Source organism: Zonotrichia albicollis, unplaced genomic scaffold (genome assembly GCF_047830755.1).
Source record: "Zonotrichia albicollis isolate bZonAlb1 unplaced genomic scaffold, bZonAlb1.hap1 Scaffold_83, whole genome shotgun sequence".
Taxonomy (NCBI): Eukaryota; Metazoa; Chordata; class Aves; order Passeriformes; family Passerellidae; genus Zonotrichia; species Zonotrichia albicollis.
The window spans coordinates 4,392,197-4,410,900 of record NW_027428460.1 but is presented as its reverse complement, the minus strand read 5'-3'; the positions used below and the strand labels follow the sequence as shown (position 1 = coordinate 4,410,900).

The 18,704-nt window shown below is 53.8% G+C and overlaps 1 protein-coding gene and 1 long non-coding RNA gene across 3 annotated transcripts in view; both read right to left on the bottom strand.

Annotated features, from left to right (window-relative positions):
• Positions 1-18,704, bottom strand: part of LOC141728045 (uncharacterized) — a 621,306-nt gene that overhangs the window by 49,364 nt on the left and 553,238 nt on the right. The gene's annotated exons all lie outside the window — the stretch shown is intronic.
• The window catches only part of LOC141728069 (uncharacterized), a 31,092-nt gene continuing 22,695 nt past the window's right edge, over positions 10,308-18,704 (bottom strand). For both annotated transcript variants that reach the window (XR_012578754.1, XR_012578753.1), the window contains exons 2-3: positions 18,553-18,624; positions 10,308-17,904 (exon numbers count right to left, since the gene is read on the bottom strand). This is a non-coding gene — a long non-coding RNA (uncharacterized LOC141728069). The remainder of the gene's footprint in view (positions 17,905-18,552; positions 18,625-18,704) is intronic.

The following is an 18,704-nucleotide window of genomic DNA, read 5'->3' as shown; positions in this document are numbered from 1 at the left end:
CCAAATTATCCCTTATTTATATATTTTCTAAACTATTCAATTAAAATTGTTGCTACCTTAAATATTGTTTGGTTTTTTTTGATGGGATAATTGGGCAAACATAACACTAATCAGTCCTATTTTAAATCCTTTTGTTATCTTTTTAATCATTTTCAAAGACAGATAAAAGGGGCCACTTTGCGGTCTGTGGAGAGATTTCTGGGGCATATTTGGGGCAGTTTTAGGTCTGGAGAGGGAATTCAGAGAGAACTTGAGGGTCTGGAGGAAACTTGGGGGAGCCGGGTGGGCACTTGGAGGGGCACTCAGGGATTCCGAGGGACAGTTCGGGGTCCGGGGCAGCACTTGGGGGTTCAGGGGGGCGCTTGGAGGTCAGGGAGGGGAATCTGGGGCCCTTCGGGGTCCGGGCGGGTCCTTGGGGGGCTCGAACGGGGCTCTCTGGGGCATGGGGGGTGATGGGAGTTGTAGGCGCGGGTGTAATGCAGTTCAACGGCAGTTCGAGGCGCAGCTGCAATAGCTCTCAGTGGAGGCAAGGGGCATGATGGGAGATGAAGTCCCGGCTGGAATACCACTGGGCATACGCCGCGGAGCATGATGGGAGCCTTAGTCCCGGAAGTGGCTACAACGCTTTGTTTGGGAGTCCAGGAAGGCTCTTGGGGGAGACTCCTGCGTCCGAGCCGCGATTTGAGATCCTCGGGGGAACGTAAACGGTTCGAGAGAACTTGCGGGGGGTTCGAGGACCTCTAACAAGGGTCTTTAGGGCGCGGGGCACGGCAGGAGTTTTAGGCGCGATCTGGGTTCTGAGGGGCTCTGGGGCCGCGGGGGAGGAGAGGAGATGAATTCCCAGATGTGGCTGTACCGGGCATCTGTGGGGTCGGGAGCACTCAGGGTATCCGGGGACGCTTTTGGGGGGTCCCGAATGGGCGCTGAGGGGGCACTGAGGGATCCTGGAGGGTCTGGGGGACACTTAAGGGACAAAGAGGGGTAGATCCCGGTGGTTCTGTAGAGCGCGGGGCATGACGAGCGTTGTAGTCGCGGCTGCAATGGGGCTCATTCATGCCGCGGGGCATGACGGGAGTCGTGGCTACTGTAGGCACCGTCCCCGAGTCTCCGATCTCTGGCGCTGATTGGCTTCGGGCGGTGATGGGCGGGAGTCCCGGCAAATGGGCTGCGGTGGAGGCAGGAACAGTCCATTCAACTTCTCCAGCCCCTCCCATTACAGCCCGGTTCATCCCCAGTACAGCCCAGGTAAACCCAAGTAGAACCCAGGTCAACCCCAGTGCCCCTCCAATCCCTCCCCGTCCCTCCCAATAGACCTGAGTTTATTCCCAGTCCCTCCCAGTTCCCTCCAGTGTAGTCCACAGGCTGCCCCAGTGTCCCCAGTCTTCTCCGCAATGGCCCCAGTGTCCCCAGTATGTCCCAGTATTCCCCAGTGTCACTCCCAGTAGGTCCCAGTCTCTCCCACAGCGTTCCCACTGTACCCAGTATGTCCCAGTCCTCCCCAGTGTCACTCCCAATATGTCCCAGTGTCTCCCACAGCGTTCCCAGTGTCCCCAGTATGTCCCAGTCCTCCCCAGTGTTTCCAAGGACAGTTTCATTTCTCACAGTGGCCGTGGCAGCCAAACCCAGCAGTGGGGTCAGTGCAGTGCCCATGGCCACAGCCCCTGGCAGTGCCCAAAAACTTCAAGAAAATTTGGAGACTAAATTTAACATTGAGTTCTGGAGAAGTTTTTTCAAGACACTCTCAAGGACTGAGTCTGATGTAAACAACAGCAAAGCCCTGAGAGGGTCATTAAAGTTTTCCTAGTCCAGTTATGGAGAAGGATTTCAAAGAGCAGTAAGACAATATACATTCCTTTTTTAAAGGGTGTCTTTTGTTAAATTTCTCTTTAGAGCAGAGGTGATTGCAGCATTCTGTGATTGATATTGACCCAGGGTCTCTCCTCAGCAGCTCTGGCCTGCTCACAGAAGCTGTGCCTGGAGCTCTGACCCAGTGTGGACAACCTTGCTCCACATTGCCCAGCCCCATCCTGTCTGTCCTCGCTGCCCTGGGCCCCGCTGTGCTTGCAGAGCTGGCTGCACTCAGCCTAAGAGGGGTTTTCCCAATTTGTACTTTTTGCAGCAATCTCAAACTGCTGAGTTTCCCCAGTGCAAACAGACACAGTGCTCAGGTGTGTGCCAGCCCCAGGTGCCACCAAAGGCACTGCAGAGCTGCCCTGAGCCAGCTGTGAGGGTGGGTCATCAGCCCAAGCTGCACTGGGCCCCTGCAAGGGGCTGTGGCAATGGGCACTGCACTGACCCCACTGCTGGGTTTGGCTGCCACGGCCACCGTGAGAAATGAAACTGTCCTTGGAAACACTGGGGAGGACTGGGACATACTGGGGACAGTGGGGCCATTGCGGAGAAGACTGGGGACACTGGGGCATCCTGTGGATGTCATTGGAATGAATTGGGAGGGACTGGGAATAAACTCAGGTGTATAGGGAGGGACTGGGCTGTACTGGGAGGGATTGGAGGGGCACTGGGCTCGTACTGGGTTCTACTTGTGATAAAAAGGGCTGTACTGGGGTTGTACTGGTCTGTACTGGGAGCAACTGGGTAAGTTGAATGGGCTGTTCCCGCCTCTACCGTATCCCATTTGCCGAGACTCCCGCCCATCACCGCGAGCAGCCAATCAGCGCCAGAGATCGGAGACTCGGGAACGGTGCCTGCGGTAGCCACAACTCCGGTGATGCCCTGCGGCCCGATTGAGCCCCATTGGAGCCGGGACTACAACGCCCGTCATGCCCTGCGCTCCACAGAACCCCCGGTATCCGCTACCCCTTTGTCCCTTAAGTGTCCCCCAGACCCTCCAGGATCCCTCAGTGCCCCCTCAGCGCCCATTCGGGACCCCCCAAAAGCGTCCCCGGATACCCTGAGTGCTCCGAACCCCACAGATGCCCGGTACAGCCACTTATGGGAATTCATCTCCTCTCCTCCCCCGCGGCCCCAGAGCCCCTCAGAACAGTCCCGCGCGTAAAACTCCTGTCGTGCCCCCGTCCTAAAGAGCCCGGTTAGAGCTCCCGGAGCTCCCCCCAAGCCCTCCCGAACCGTTTACGTTCCCCCGAGGATCTCAAGTCGCGGCTCGGACGCAGAAGTGTCCGCCAAGTGCCTTCCCGGACCCCCAAACAAAGCGCTGGAGCCACCTCCGGCACTACGGTTCGCATCACGCTCCGCCGCGCATGTCCAGTGCTTTTCCAGCCGGGACTTCATCGCCCGTCACGTCACGCGCCCCTCTAAGAGCCATTGCATCTGCGCCTCGAACTCCCGTGATGCTCCACGGCCCCGTTAAACTGCATTACACACCCCGCTCCCGCGCCTACAACTCCCATCACCCCCCGCGCCCCAGAGAGCCCCGTCAGAGCCCTCCAAGGGCTCGCCCGGACCCCAAAGGGCCCCAAATTCCCCTCCCTGACCTCCAAGCGCCCTCCTGGACTCCCAAGTGCTGCCCCGGACCCCGAACTGTCCCTCAGAATCCCTGAGTGCCCCTCCAAGTGCCCACCCGGCTCACCCAAGTGTCATCCAGACCCTAAGTTCTCTCTGAATTCCCTCTCCAGACCCAAAACTGCCTCAAATGTGCCCCAGAAATGTCTCCACGGACCCCAAAGTGGCCCCTTTTATCCTGTCTTTGAAAATGATAAAAAGGATAACAAAAGGATTTAAAATAGGACTGATTAGCATAAAGAAGGAAAAATCAATAGCCACACTTCTCAATGAATTAATGTTGGGAATTGTGTTACTTAGAAGTAATGACCAATAAATTTTTTGCTTGCTGAAAAGCTGTGGATTTTTAGATATAAATATTAAAATTTCGTAATACAAATATAGAATAATAGTATTATAAATGAGAAAAATATTTATAATTTTCCTAATTTCAAAACTTATATTTTAAAGGGGAAATGCATAATTACTACTATGTTTTGGGATGTCAGTCTGTTAGAGACAGTCCAAGATCCCTCATCTGCCTCACAGCCGCTATCAAGGACGGAGATTGAAGGCCCCCCTAGGACTGAGACTGAGACCCTTCAAATTCTAACCCAGGGGTGCTGGCCTGACTGGAGGGGGATGTCTGCCATGGGAAGCGGGATGTTTCCCATAGGAACCAGTCCTGAAACAACGGGCCCTGCTCACTGCTGGCACCGGTTTGTGCTGTTCAGTACTGGACTGTCTGTGCCTGTCCCCAATGGATTTATTCTCCACTGTTCCCTCCATGTGCCGTCCTGCTCCCTCCCGGTGGTAGATTATAAAAGAGCCCTGAGTTACCCAAAGATATTGAGATTCTCCCCAATGTGACCAGATGGATCTGTTGGCCAGACCACGAGGATTTCATCTCCCTGTTGGTAGCTATTCCCCCAACCCTCCTTTCTCTCTCTCTCTGTCCTTTATCGCCTTTCTAATCCTTCTGTTACATTTGCTATGGGCATGCAATAAAAGGTGCATTTGTTTTGATTGAAAGTCCCCTGCTGTGTGTCTTTAGGTATTGGAAAATAATGATAAATAAAGTACACATAGTTCATAGGATAAAATATAGACACCAGCCCCGGGATGGAGAGTGTGCCTCTGTCTGACCTGCTGAAAAGATCTCGGCAGGCCAGGGAAAAAATGTTATAGATAAGAAACAATAAACAACCTTGGAAACCAGAGCCAAAGAATTCAGACTCCTTCTTGGAAACATCAGGCTGGGAAAAAAGGATTCTTGGGGTCATCCCCGACTGCAGGGAACCCAAGATTGGTCTTCTGGGCTATCTGGGTCAACATCAGAGTAAATCTGGAAGTTTTGCTTTAGCCTATTAAGACACGGTGCTGGGGTCTTGTCTTTTTCCTGGGTGCCGTCCAATGCTAAGCTGGTATTACTCCCTCTAGGGACTGATTCTTTTATCCCTCTGGTCATCATGGACTGTAATCTCTCATATTCCTTCTCCCCTCTTCTTGATTAGGGTCCCAGTCAGGCTCCACTAAAGGCATTTTTTGGTCACCTGGGGGCCCAGGTTGGTTTTCTCACTCCCAAATTTTCATTCCTTCAGTTCGTATTAATCGAGTCTCTCCTGGGGAAAATAGGATGTTAAAGATGGAGTTCAATTCTCCCCATGTATAAATATTAGGGCTAAAAATGGATCAATTTGATTTGCAATTCCTACTGGGTCTTCCACTAAATTTTGCAATTCTTTCCTAAAGTTTCCAACTTTGGACGCAGTCAAGGGAGCGTTTACAAATCCAATCCCACTGGCCACCCCGCCCATGGGAACTTCTCTGAGGGGGACAATTTTTCCACTTTAGCCACTTTGGACCGGGTGTTACAACATCAGCTGTGGAGGCTGACTGGGAAACTTCACTCTTGGGCAGGAGATTCTGAGATGTTGTTTGGCTTATTGTTTGTGGTGGGGAGGCAGAGCAGGAACTTGCATGAGATGACAGAGGTAAGGGAACAGTAATGAAGGGTAAAGAGAGTAAGGAGAGGGTTGAGGGGAAGGTGGTGGAGGTATAACTGGGTTAGGAGGTGGTAAAGGAATGACAGCTGGGAGAGGAGGAGGAATTGGGTCCACGGAAAGAGGAATTGGAGGAAGGATTTGAGGTACTGCAAGGGTAGGAGGAGGTAAGTGGTCAAGGAGGTCCCAGTTTTTGTTAGCCTTCCCAGCCTCTTCTTCTTCTTTTACTTTACTAGTTTGCTTTCCCTCTTTTAATTTATAGACTCTTGTATTTTCCTCCTCTGAGGTGTACTTTAGCCAACAGGTGATGTTCTGTATGTGATGGGCCTTGATGGAAATGTTTAGGGATGTTGTTAGGTCACAGAGAAATAAAATTAGAAAGGTGAAAGCTTAAGGTTTAACCAGGCCACTCCTGTGAAGGATAATAAAAATGTTTCTATAAATACATTAATGGCAAAAGGAGGTACAAGGACAATCTCCATTCATTATTGGGGGAGATGTGGTTACCAAATATGAGGAAAAAGCTGAGATACTTAACCCCTTCTGAGCCTCAGTTTTCAAGAATGAGTCAAGTTGTCCTCAGGACAAGTGTTCTCCTGAGCTGGTGGATGGGCACAGGCAGCAGAACAGCCCCCTGTAATCCAGGAGGAAGAAGCTGGGGACCTGCTGAGCCACTCAGATGCTCACAGGTGTCTCTGGGAGCAGATGGGATCCATCCCAGGGGGATGAGGGAGCTGTGGATGAGCTCCCCAAGCTGCTCTCCATCATTTACCATCAGTGCTGGCTCAGCAGCGAGGTCCCAGAGCACTGGAGGTGCCAGTGTGAGCCCATCCCCAAGCAGGGCTGGAAGGAGGAGCTGGGGACCTCCAGGCCTCTCAGCCTGACCTGGGTGCCCAGCAAGGTTATGGAACAGATCACCTTGAGTGCCATCCCTGGGCACCCACAGGATGGCCGAGGGGTCAGAGCCAGCCAGCGTGGATTTCAATGTCTGCACTGATGACCTGCATGAGGGGACTGAGTCCAGCATCAGCAAATGTGCAGATGACACCAAGCTGGGTGTGAGTGTGGATCTGCTGGAGGTAGGAGGGCTCTGGACAGGGACCTGGACAGGCTGGATCCAGGGCCCAAATCCAACAAGGTGAGGTTAAACAAGACCAAGTGCTGGGTCCTGCACTTTGGCCACAACAACCCCTGCAGCACTACAGGCTGGGGACAGAGCGGCTGGACAGCAGCCAGGCAGAAAGGAACCTGCAGGGACTGATGGACAGCAGGCTGAACATGAGCCAGCAGCGTGCCCAGGAGGGAAAGAAGGCCAATGGCTTCTGGCCTGGATCAGGAATGGTGTGGCCAGCAGGAGCAGGGCAGGGATTCTTCCCCTGCACTTGGCACTGGGGAGGCCACACCTCGAGTGCTGCGTCCAGTTCTGGGCCCCTGTCATGGTTTAGCCCTGGCCTAGAGCCACTGCCTCCCTGAGAATACTCTCTCCCTGGTGTCTGCTGTGAGATGCGACCAGGAATAAGCAAAGCAGTCTCCTGCTTAGAAATAAAGAAAACATTATTAACTAAACTACAAGAAAATAAGAGGGAAAAAAACTATAAGGGAAAAAAAAATGAAAACCTTACAAAAGCACCTTTCTTCTCCCCCCACCAAATTTCCCAATGCAATACATTCCCCCAAATCACCAACTCTCAGTCCGGCACCACCCTTTAGAATACTCAATCCTCAGTTCATGAAGAGGAGAGGAGTCCTTCTTGCACCATAGGCTTCCCCTGGAAACACGTTGGAACCTCGTGTGCTTCCATGTCACTCGGCACCGCCTGGAAAGTCCTTTTGCCATTGTGACACCTTCCTTCCATGCCCAGTGCTCTCACCACTGTGCATGGACCAGGGCTGCTTTTAGGGTTGTCTTTTAAGGATGCCTTGTCTCACTCCAAAAAGGCACAGTCTCTGCTTTGGGACATCTGTGCCCCCCAATTTTTTCACCCCCATGGGCCGAGGGGTCCCCACAATGAACCCTCCTGGTTCTGAGGCACTGCCTCCCCCTAAATGCAATCTCTGTGTCACAGGAAAGAAAATGGTTCAGTCTATGGCCACACAAAGAAAGTCCAGCCAAAAGGCCACTCCAATTATCTCTCCTCCCACTCAGTCAGTCTTCTCCATTTCCCTCTGGCCTATCCCTTGCTATCTCATCTCTTATCTCTCTTCTTTGTGGAGGGATTTATTAATAGTTGGTTAGCTGAGAAAGGCCATGCTGACATATTGCCGCTGGTTAAGCTGAGAAATCAGCAGTCAGCAAGCTGAAAGGAGATGTCAGCAATTAGCAATCAGTGGCCTTGCTGCAACATGAGGAGAGGGAGTAGAGATTAGTCCTGAATATCTCCTAAGAATATGTAGAAAGTATCAAAAGTAGAACCATAGGAATGTAAAAGTAGGTGTAACTGCTGATATGTAACTAACCAATCCTGAGCTCAACTTTTGCAATATGCATGAAGTTCATTACGAACTGTATTTAACCCGCTGTACTGATCAATAAAATTGGGCCTGTGATGATCAATGGATGTCCTGGTCTCCTTCCTTCGACACTTCTTACTCAGCTCCAGGAGGATCAGCATTTTGCAAGGTCTCAATCATGCAAGAAAAGGGTTAAAAATTTCAGTCTCTGCCTGTCCCAGAGCTCTGGCACTCCCACACTGCCCTGGCCTCAGCACCTTCTCACCGCACTCCCCCCCCTTCTCCTCCTGGGCCAGCGCCGATATCGAATTCAGACGCTGGCTCTCTCTCTCTCTCTCTCCTTCTCTCTCTACCTTGGGGGGGCTGCCTGATGTCTCTTGGTCTCTTCCACCCTTCCATCCTTGAGCTGGGCCTACGTAATGGCCACGTGGCTTTTCCCCTCCCCCCGCCCAGCCAGCAGCTGGGACAGGGGGAGAGATCCAAAGCCTTTCCTGACAGAAATCCCAAGAGACTCTGGGCAGGCACAGTTCTGGGTTTCAACCCCCATGTTTTTCTCAGAGGCGGTTCTACAATCTGAGCATCCATTGGCCTGATGGTAGTGACCACAGCATCCCAGAAATCCCATTTCCAGTCCAACCACCACAGCCCCCAATTTAAGAAGGACATGGAGGGGCTGGAGCGTGTCCAGAGAAGGGCAACAAGGCTGGGAAGGGGTCTGGAACACAAGTCCTGTGAGGAGCAGCTGAGGGAGCTGGGATTGTTTATCCTGGAGAAGAGGAGGCTCAGGGGAGACAAGGTGGTGTCAGGGCAAAGGTTGGACTTGATGATCTCCAAGGTCTTTTCCAACATTGCTGATTCTGGGATTCTCTGAAACCACCCTTGGAGCAGTTGCAGGAGGAGCCCTGGGCCTCCTTCTCAGAAGCTCCAGCAGCCCAGGTCCCTCAGCTTCTCCTGCCAGCCCCAAAGCCCATCCTGTCCGTCCTGCAGAGCCTCTGCAGCTCCTCCTCACTGCCCAGAACAGGGAGCCCCAGAGGCAGACACAGCAGCCCAGATGTGCCCCCTGGCCTGGGGTGCCTCTGGCAAGGGAGCAGCACCAGGCACTGCAGGAGCCTGCAGACAATTCCTGCAGCACTTGTAGGATGGCCCTGCTCCCCAAGGGACGTTCCCATGGTGCCAGGTCAGGAACTGCAATGGGGAGTGGGGCCAGAGAGGAAAGGGCAAACAAGGATGGGCTATATGCAGGGGAGGGAACAGGGGTGGGCAATGGGAAGACATTTGTATCAGGAAGAGGAAAGAAAGCAAAGGTGAAGCCAAGGAAATGATCAGGGCAGTTTGGGGGTGGCTGCCAGGCAGCCCTGGCTCTGAGCAACAGCGTCTGCAGTGGCACAGAAAACTCCCAGCTGATGGGAACAAAGTTTCTGGCTGACTGCAGAGGCCAGGACAAAGCTGAGTGGTTTCCCTGGTGTCCCCCAGCCCTTGCTGGCCCCAGGGGCTGATGAAATTTGTGCTCCCTCAGGTTCATGTCCCCACAGCAACAGCATGGGGTGCTCCCCCTGCTGTGTGCAATGCAAACAGGGGCTGCTGAGCCAGTGCCTGCAAGGATGGGGCACCTGTGTGAGCTGGGGGAGAGGCCAGGGCTGCAGAGGGGGGATGTTGTTGGCAGCTCCATGAGGACGCTCTGGGATGCTGCCCTGGGCTGTGCAGCGCACTGGGGATGGATCAGCCCCTGCTCTGCTGCTCCTTCCCGTCTGCCCCAGGGCCCTTTGCAGAGCCCCAGCCCTGCTGTTTGCCCCCAGCCTGCCCACGGCCAGCCTGGGGCTGCTCACGGGGCTTTTCTGTGCTGAGCATTGGCCTGGCTGTGTTCTTGAGAGAGCCTGGGCAAGGAGCCTGGAGCCCCCAGGGCCTGGCCTGAGGCGTCAGCGCTGCCCCAGCAGTGCCCATGGCCTGTCCCTGCTGCAGCCCCGGCACTGCCACCCCCAGGGCTGTGCCCGGCCCCGAGAGCACTCAGGCCCTGCAGCAACACCAGGGCCACCAGGGCAGCGGGGCAGGGCCATGGCAGCAGCACTGGCAACACCAAGTGCTGCTGCTACTGGGCACAGCTGCTGGGCCAGCACTGATCTGCCCCCAGCTCTGCACACAGACATTGCTGCTGCAGATCCAGAGAAGGCAAGAAAAGGGGCATCTCCAGGGAAAACTTTGCTGGGAGATCCTTTAGTTAATTTAAAGCCACCAAGGCTTTAAACATACCAAAGGTTCTCATTGACACAGTCTGTGGGTCACAGAAAATTTGGAAAGAAATGAAAGAGAATTTGGAAAGAGAATGAACAATGACCTTTTTTTGTGGACATTATTAAAAAACTAAAGCAGAAGAAAGAAAAGAACAAACAAGCACGAAAGACAAAAGCTATTAGGGATTACTTCCATTACATTTGATTTTTAGAAATTGGCCAGCAGTTTAATGTTTCTGAAACCATCCAGTCATCAGTGTCCTCCCTGCAGCCTTGAGCTCCTGGTTCCTCAGACTGTAGATGAGGGGGTTCAGGGCTGGAGGCACCACCGAGTACAGAACTGACAGGACCAGATCCAGGGATGGGGAGGAGATGGCGGGAGGCTTCAGGTAGACAAAAAAGCCAGTGCTGAGAAAAAGAGAGACCGCAGCCAGGTGAGGGAGGCAGGTGGAAAAGGCTTTGTGCCGTCCCTGCTCAGAGGGGATCCTCAGCACGGCCCTGAAGATCTGCACATAGGAGAAAACCATGAACACAAACCAACCAAAACCTAAACAGACACCAAGCAATGAAATACAAATTTTTCTGAAGGTGGAGTGTGAGCAGGATCTGGGGCAGCAGCTTGAGGATCTGGGGCACCTCACAGAAGAACTGGCCCAGGGCATTGCTGTGGCACAGGGGCAGGGAAAATGTATTGGCTGTGTGCAGCAGTGAAAAGAGAAAGGCACTGGCCCAGGCAGCTGCTGCCATGTGGGCACAAGCTCTGCTGCCCAGGAGGGTCCCGTAGTGCAGGGGTTTGCAGATGGACACGTAGCGGTCGTAGCACATCACGGTCAGGAGGGAAAATCCTGCTGTGGTAAAGAAAAGAAAGGAGAAAACCTGAGCAGCACATCCGGAGTAGGAGATGTTGCTGGTGTCCCAGAGGGAATTGTGCATGGCTTTGGGGACGGTGGTGCAGATGGAGCCCAGGTCGCTGAGGGCCAGGTTGAGCAGGAAGAAGAACATGGGCGTGTGCAGGTGGTGGCTGCAGGCTACGGCGCTGATGATGAGGCCGTTGCCCAGCAGAGCAGCCAGGGAGATGCCCAGCAAGAGGCAGAAGTGCAGGAGCTGCAGCTGCCACGTGTCTGCCAATGCCAGCAGGAGGAAGTGCCTGACGGAGCTGCTGTTGTACATTCACTGTGTCTGTAAATTTCAACCTACAGAAGGAGGAAAAACAGGGAAATGGAGTGGAGATTTCTCTCAGAAATTTCTCTCAGATTTCTTTTTCCTAGACCTTTCCTGACACTTAACACCTTCCCCTGTCTGTGTCTAGGAGATCTTCCTTCACCTTTTTTGCTGGAGCCCTAGTTGCTACTGGCCAATGTTGTGTGAGGAGTTGGACCTTGACCTGCAGGACACCTGGGAGTGAGCCCTGACCCCCAGTCAGTGCAGGGGAACAGTGAGGGCAGGGGCCAGTCCTGGTGTTTGAACTTAGATAAAGAATGCTCAGCTAAGGCAGCGGAATTTCCTGCGTGAAGGGATGGGGATAACAGAAGGTAGAATGAGAGATTCTGCTGCACGGTGGAAGAACAGATTGTCCAGCAAGGCAGGAGGGTTACCTGAGGCTTAGTGAAGACTGAGGGGAGCTGCTCTGTCCCTCTCTCCTGTTCCAGCTTCCCTGGACTTGCACAATTCTGAAATCCACTCCTGTGTTACCCTGGACAGCCAGGAGACACTGCTGAGAGCAGAGGGATCCCTGGCACACAAAGGGGCTCCTGCCTTTCCCAGAGTCAGGAGAGTGGGCTCATTGCCAGCCTCCCAGCCTGCCCTGCCCAGAGCTGCCCGGGCACAGGGAGCTGGGACACTCCATTGCTGTGCTCAGCCTGCACAGGAGGAGCCCAAGAGCTGGGCCTGGCCCTGCAGCTGGAACTGCCATTGCAGAGAGCCCCTCAGCAATGCCAGCAGCATCTGGGCAAGGCAAGGAGAGAGAGAGAGCCGGGCCTGAGGAAAAGCCTTTCCCTGGCCAGCCCTGCCCAGCCCCTGCCAGGCAGCAGCAGGGCAGGACAGTGGCCCTCAGGCCCTGGTCAGCAGGGAATGGGCACATGGCCGCAGAGATGCCCTTCATCTCTGGGGCTGCTCTGCCGGCCCAGGAGGGACTGAGGGCCCTGAGCCCCCGGGCTGAGGGCTGTGCTGGCTGCGAGGGGACACAAGAGCTGTGCTGCTCAGGGCAGTGTGTGCCCTGCAGGGCAGTGTGTGCCCTGCAGGGCAGGCCCGGCAGGTGCCACATCTGCCCTGCAGCAGGGCTTCCCTCAGCACTGCCACCCTCCCTGCCTGCCCACGTCTCTGCTGCTGGAGCTGTCCCAGCCCCAGCTGCTCCTGTGGCCCCGGGCTCCTTCGCTGCCAGAGCTGCCAGAGCCCAGCCCAGCCCCTGGGCCAGCCCTGCCCTGCAGCTGCTGCGCTCTGCAGGGATTAAAGAATAGCTTCCCCAGCCTGGGCACCATGGAAAGGTGATGCTGCATGGATCTGGAGGCTGGGCAGGTGCAGGCACTTTCTGAGGTGCCCAGGAACCCTCAGGGTGATGGTTTAAGAGTCCCAGCCACTGGTCTGCCCTGCCCAGCTGAGTTTGCATTGCCACCAAGCTGAGCCAGGGAAAAGTGGGAGCACCGATTCAGGAAATCAGAGACCCAAGCAGGAAACTCCTGCCCCGAATTATCTCACGCCAAGTCCCCTCAGAAATGAGCTGGGCATGATCTGGATCTCTGAGCAGCCCTGGTGCAGCCTCAGCTTCACCCCCTGCAGCCGTCCCTGGCAGCAGGAGCCGTCCTGCCCTGTCCCTCTGACGGTGCCCGGCGCAGCCCCGCTCTGCAGCTCATCCTCCTCCTCCTCCTCCTGTGCCACAGAGAAACTGGGAGAGTCCTCCTGACACATCCCCAGGCTGTGGGGTGTGCTGGCTTCAGGAGATCCCTCCAGGAGCACAGTGGACATTGCCCTGCACCAACACACTCACCATGCACAGGGCTGTGAAGATCTTTCCCCAAGTGAAGTCTCAGCTCAATGTCTTCCCAATCCTGATTGCCTTCAGCCTGTCTCTGCCTGGCTCCTGTCCCCTCAGTGCCCTCAGGCAGAGCCCTCAGCCCTGCTGGGCTGGGAGAGGAGCTGGTCCTGGGAAGAGCTGTTCCTTTAAAGCTCAGCAGCACAGACACAGCACAAGGACCTTACTGAACCTCTTGGGGATTTGGTGTTGTTTACATCAGACTCAGTCCCTGAGAGAGTGTTCAAAAACTTCTCAAGAACTCAAACTTAAATTGAAACTCCAAAATTTCTTGGAGTTTTAATGGTTCCACTGAGAGACACAAATGAGAAATTTTCCCCAGGTTCCAGTTAGAGCAGAACACTGGAGGCAGTGATGACAGCTGGGGACAAACAAGGCAAAGGTGTCTCTGGTGCTGAGCAAACCTGGATGTGTTTGAGGAATGCAAAGGGCCAAGGCCTGAGCCCCAGCCCCTGGCCAGGCAGATCCTGTCCCTCCCTCCTTGCTCAGGGCTCTTCCCGGGATGGGCACTGGCATGTGGGGATGTGCAATGCCAAGGGCAGGAGCATGGGGCAGCCCCTGCCAGGCTGCTGAGCAGGGACAAGAAGGCAATGAGGCCCCAGCCCTGCAAGGGTCTCTTGTCTCCTGCTCCTGCCTCAGGCCCAGGCCCAGCAGCCATGGCCAAAATGCTGCCCAAGCTGGCTCTGGCAGGACTGTCTTGCAGCTGCTGCCCATGCCTGTGCCCTGTGCAGCCCAGGCTGTCCCACGGTGTCCCTGCCCTGCGCCTCTGTCCCTGCAGGCTGTCGGCATCCCCCGGCTGCCCCACCTGGCTGGGCCCTTCCTTTGCTGACAGCTCTGCCTCCTGCCTGCCTCTGCCTGCCCACACAGAGCCTGGGGCTGACCCAGACTCCTTCTGGGGGATGTTCTGCACCATAGCCCTGCCCTGGGAGGAAAATTCCTTTCTCTTTGTGTCCTGTCTGGGCCTCCCCAGCTGCATTTGTGGTATAATTTCACTATCTGGCTCTTTGTCACTATGGAGAAAAAACTCCACCGTTTTTGAATCCCACTTTTAAGCCCTGCCATGCCACTCCTATTCTGTCCTCAGTCTCTTCACAACTCAGACCAGGCACATCAGCCTCGATATATGGGTTATGTTCTCTAGGCCTGGGAGATCTTTGAGTCCTCTCCATGGTGTTTTCAGATGAAAGCATTCTGCTCATAGTCTAAAAGTATATCACAAGTGCCCAAGGCCAGGCTGAGGTGTCTGTCAATGGCAGGTTTTTTCTGGGAGCAATCCTGGGATAGATGGAATTTTGTCAGCCAAATTCCAGTTTTTACCATGGCCCCTGGACAAGGCCAGTTTTTTTCCACAGGACTGAAGGCACAGAGCCCTGTTGCTTCTGAGGTAGATGAGATGTGATCACCAGAGGCCAAGGCCAGGAAGAGCTGGCAGGTTTTTTTCTGGGTACCTTTCCCTTGCCTACAGGAAATTTTTTATGGGGGAGTACCAATGTTGTCCATGGGTGTCTGAAAAGAGAGACAGTTCTTTCCATAGGAAGGAAAGCATGGAGCCTCAGTGATCCAGGAGCTGATAAGAGGCAGCCCTCAACATTCCAGGATCAGCTGGACCTGTCGGGTGGCCCCTGGGAGGCCAAACCAGCCAGATCTGTTCCATGTCCCCTTGGTTCCATGAGGCCCTGCAGTGTCACAATGTTCTCCCAGTTTCTGCAGTGTCACAATGGCCCCTGTGCTTCCATGAGGCCCTGCAGGGCAACAATGGCCCTTTGGTTCCATGAGGCCCTACAGTGTCACAATGGTCTCCATGATTCCATGGGGCCTTGCAATTCCACAATGCTCTCCATGGATCCACGGTGCCCTGCAGGATCACAATGGCCTTTGGTTCCATGAATTCCCACAGTGGCACAATGGTCTCCACGGGAAGGAAGCAACTGATTCCCAGAGTTGCAGGCACAGATGAGAGGCAGTCACCATAGGCCAGCCAGACTTGACTGTCCTGGCAGATTTTTTCTGGGAGCAGTCCCCGGATGTACAGAATTTTAGAAGTAGGATCCCATCTTTGGACATGGACAACTGGACAAGGATGATTCTTTTCCAGAGGAAGGAAATAATGGAACACCATTGTTTTAGGGGCAGAAGCAGAGGCTATCTGAGCCACAGGCCAGACACACCTGTTTGTCCTGGCAGCTTTTGTCACAGAGGAATCCTTGTGTATACAAAATTTTGTGGGGCTGAATCTCAGTTTTGACCGTGGACACCATGACAAGAATGACAGTTCCCTAACATTGGAAGGAAGGCACCAAGCCCCAGTGTTTCAAAAGCAGGTGAGAGACAGCTCCCAAGAGGCCAAGGGCAGCCAGACCTGTCTGTGCTGGCAGCTTTCACTTGGGAATAATCCTTGGATGGACGGAGTTTTGGAGGTGGAGTCCCAGTTTCGACCATGGGCACCTGGTTGAAATGGTTTTTCTATAGGAAATAAAGCACCAAGTCCAAGTGTTTTGGAAGAAGATGAAAGGTGGCCACTATAGGCCAAGCCAGCCAGACCTTTCTCTCTTGGCACCTTTCATCTCGGGGAAATCCTTGGATGTAGGGAATTTTGGAGGTGGAATCTCAGTTTTGGCTGTGGGCATCTGGCTAGGAAGAAGAGTTCTTTTCATTAGGATGGAAAGCACAGAGCCCCAGTGTTTCAAAGGCAGATAAGAGTCAGCTCTTCAGAAACCAAGGCCAGCCAGACCTGTCTCTCCTGGAAGCTTTAGTCAGGGAGAAATCCCTGGATATAGGGAATTCTGGAGGTGGATTCCCAACTTTGGCCATTTGTGCCTGGATGTAAAAGGTTTCTTTTTCTCAGAAGAAAGAAAAGCACATGGTCCCAGTGTTTCAAAGGCAGTTGAGAGGTGGCCCCTGGGTGGCCAAGCTGGCCAGATCTGTCTGTCCTGGCAGATTTCATCTGGGAACAATCCTTGCATATATGGAAATCTGGAGGAGGAATCCTGATTTTGGCCATGGACACCTGGAGAAGAAGGACAGTTCTGTCCACAGGGAGGAGATCCCAGAGCCCCAGTGCTCCAGGGGCTGATAAGCAGCAGCCCTCAACATGCCAGGGTCAGCTGGACCTGTCAGGTGGCCCCAGGTGTCCCAGCCAGCCAGGCCTTGATGCCTTGAGAGGCTGCCTGGAGCAGAGGCTGGACAGTGTTACAGGAATAAAGTAAGGATTTATTAAAAGGCCTTCAAAGGATACACCTGGGGCAGTACAAGAGCCCAGCTGAGGGTACACCCAAGATGGACAATGGGTCAGACGTTTTCACATTTTTATAAGTTTTGGTCCACTTCTACATTGAGGCTAATTATCCAATTACAGCTTCAGGTTGTGAAGTCCCATCCTCCCAGTCTGCTCTCTTCCATTTGCTTTTTGCACTTTTTGGGCCTGAAGGTGCTGCAGTGTCCTTGGCTCTCTTAGGTTTCTAGGTTTCCTACTCCAGTTATAGAGAAATATTTCAAAGAGCTTCTAAAAAAATGCACTCCTATTTTAAAGGGTATTTCATTACTGCTGTCTTTGGAGCAGAGACAATTGCAGCATTCTGTGATTGATACTGACCTAGGGTCTCTCCTCAGCCGCTCTGGCCTGCTCACAGAGGCTGTGCCTTGAGCTCTGACCCAGTGTGGACAACCTTGCTCCACATTGCCCAGACCCATCCTGTCTGTCCTCACTGCCCTGGGCCCTGCTGTGCTTGCAGAGCTGGCTGCACCCAGCCTAAGAGGGGTTTTCCTTTTCTGGGGTGTTTTGAAGCAATCTGAAACTCCTGAGTTTCCCCACTGAGAACAGACACACTGCTCAGGTGTGTACCAAGACCAAGCTGCCACCAGTAACATTCCTCTCACCCAAGGCAGAACTGTGCAGGAAATGTTTTAGACCTTTGCACTCCACGGTTCCATGAGGCCTTGCTCTGTGGCAATGGACTTTTGGTTCCATGAAGTTCTGTACTTAACAGTGGTATCCTTAGTTCCAAGTGTCACCATGGCCCTTTGGTTCCATGGGGCCCCGCTGTGTCACAATAGGCTCCATGACTCCATGATTAATGCAAAAGCTTTGCATAAACAATGAGCAACACCATGGTCTCCTTGGATCTGCATTGTCGCAACGAGCAATGGGTTCCATGAGATCCCAAACTGTCACAATGGATATTTGGCTCCATGTGGCCCCTCTGTGTCACAAAGGACCCTTGGTTTCATCAGGCCCCACAGTGTCACAGGGGTTTCCTTGGTTCCATCTGCCCCAAAATGTCACAGGGTTTTCCCTTTTTCTGCAGAAACCAGCAGCAAACCCCTGTGCCAGGGTCAAATGTCTGGCAAGAAGGAGCAAGGGGGAACATTTGGAGTGATGGATTTTGCCTTCCCAGGTCACAGTGATGTGGGATGGGGCCCTGCTGTCCTGGAGATGGCTGAACACCAGCCTGCCGATGGGAGGGGGTAAGAGACAACAGCCTCTGTCCGTGGAACTGCAACAGCAGAGAGGTCAGGAGATGGCTGGGTTTGAAAGACTCTCACCAGCCCAGGAAACATCAACCTAGGACATTTTCTTGAAAGCTGAAATTTTAGACCATTCTTTTATACAGACATGGACCACCAAATACCAAGTTAAAAAGCTTTGGCTTTCTCTGTGCCCTGAGACCAGCTGGAATCTTTTCAGTAGTCTGTGCTGTTCCATCCCTTGCTTAGGGCTTCTCTTCACAGGCAGGCTCTAAAAGCAGAACAAAACAAAACAGCGGTGTAAGGCGCAGCACAAAGAAAGAACCAGGCTGATCAACACCACCCTTGCAGTGACATTTCCTGAGTGCTCCTCAACACCCTGGGCTGAAAACAAACCCCGCTTGGGGCAAACACAAGAGCCTCACCCAGTGCTGAGCACCAGCCTGAGCCCAGCAGGGCCTTGGAGGAGGTGGGGGCGAGCCCCAGGCCAGGCTCCAAAGGGGCCTTGGGGCTGGGGGCGATGGCACCGAGTGCCCTGCCCGTGTCCCCCTCGGCCCTGTGAAACCACGGGGCCAGAGCCCAGTGCTGGGGCTCGGTCCCTGCTGCCGCAAGGGCGCTGCCCAGGGCTCCCTGCCCGCTGGGGCAGGGCCCGAGGGCTGAGGGGCGGCCGCCGCCCGCTCCAGTGCCTTGTCCGGGCTGGAGAAGGGCTCAGGGCCGGGGCAGCGGTGGTGGCAGTGTTGCTCCTCTGCCCAGGGCATTTGTGCTTCAGCCGCAGCAGCATCAGCTGTTGTGAACAAGTTCATAGGTTAATGCAATTAGAGCTGTTATTCTTAATCTGAAATTATAATAAGTTAATTGTGTTAATAAATCGTTGTTAAATATTAAACCTTTAAGTTACCCCCACTGTTAATCCCCTTACCTTACTGGTACCCTTGTTGCATCTGTCGGGTACTGCCTCTGCCGCTCCCCAAAATGGTGTCAGGTAACATCCCTGGGAAAATATGCAAACTAAGACAGTCAAGAAAATCCAATGAAAGACCCTAAAAACAACAAGCTGGCCGAAGATTTAAG